Source organism: Talpa occidentalis, unplaced genomic scaffold (genome assembly GCF_014898055.3).
Source record: "Talpa occidentalis isolate TD23 unplaced genomic scaffold, MPIMG_talOcc4v2.1 talOcc4.5, whole genome shotgun sequence".
Lineage (NCBI taxonomy): Eukaryota > Metazoa > Chordata > Mammalia > Eulipotyphla > Talpidae > Talpa > Talpa occidentalis.
The window spans coordinates 4,228,871-4,230,018 of record NW_023604861.1 but is presented as its reverse complement, the minus strand read 5'-3'; the positions used below and the strand labels follow the sequence as shown (position 1 = coordinate 4,230,018).

The following is a 1,148-nucleotide window of genomic DNA, read 5'->3' as shown; positions in this document are numbered from 1 at the left end:
ACACAGGCAGCTCTTTCCTTGAAGCCGGAGCCAAGCCTGCAGGTTGGTCATGCCTCTGTTTCTATTCGATGGACTTTGGAACTGGTAGAATGCTCAAAAATGTTCATAAAGCTTTCAAGTAATACATGTGGATGCTCATTGATATAATAGATTGATTTGAATGTAGGGTAGATTTTCATCATTCTGATTTTTTAATTATATGACCAAATTGAGAAGGACAGGACATATAGTATTATGTGGCATTATTAAAAGTGCCCAAAGTCAAAAAAAAAAAAAAAAAAAAACTTCTGTTAAAAAAAAGAAGCCAAAAATGATTTTAATCTCCACTTTGAGACTGGAGAGACCCTGCCTTCCTATAACTTAACTATTAGAATTAAAAAAAAAAAAAATTGTCCTGCTAGAATGGAGTTTAGTCTTTGTTCCAGGAATCTCTTGTCACAAAATATAACTTTCTAAACTAGTCAATAATGTCATTGTTGTGCTCGCTTCGGCAGCACATATACTAAAATTGGAACGATACAGAGAAGATTAGCATGGCCCCTGCGCAAGGATGACACGCAAATTCGTGAAGCGTTCCATATTTTTGCTGAAAATTGATATACAAGAAGCAAGAAGAACACCAAACTTCCACGACGAAAGGAAAAATACAGCAAGACACATAATAGTAAAGCTCCCAAGAATCCAGGACAAGGAAAAAATAATGAAGCTGGCAAGAGGGAAGAAACAGATAACATTCAAAGGAAAACCAATCAGGCTGACATCAGACTTCTCCGAAGAAACACTACGGGCAAGGAGAGAGTGGAGGGACATAGTCAACAGACTCCAAGAAAACAGATGCCAACCAAGAATACTCTATCCCGCAAAGCTCTCCTTCCTCTTTGAAGAAAGAATATGGACCTTCCCAGACAAACAGAAACTCCGGAATTTCATTGCAACTAAACCCCCACTCCAAAAAATACTACAAGGAGTTCTAAAGCCAGAACCTCAGAGCGACGAATAACAATGAAAGAAGGCCAAAAAAAAAAAAAAAAAAAAAAGTTATTAAAAGAATAAATAAATAAAATCAAAGGAAAGACAAACACAATGGCAAATACAGATGTTAACATATCAATATTAACTCTAAATGTAAATGGACTAAACTCTTCAAT

The 1,148-nt window shown here is 36.0% G+C and overlaps 1 non-coding gene across 1 annotated transcript; it reads left to right on the top strand.

Moving 5' to 3' along the window:
• The first annotated feature begins 478 nt into the window (after positions 1-478).
• On the top strand, positions 479-585 carry LOC119260085 (U6 spliceosomal RNA). Its single transcript, XR_005128700.1, has one exon. It is a non-coding gene; the product is annotated as a U6 spliceosomal RNA (small nuclear RNA).
• Positions 586-1,148: the final 563 nt, after the last annotated feature.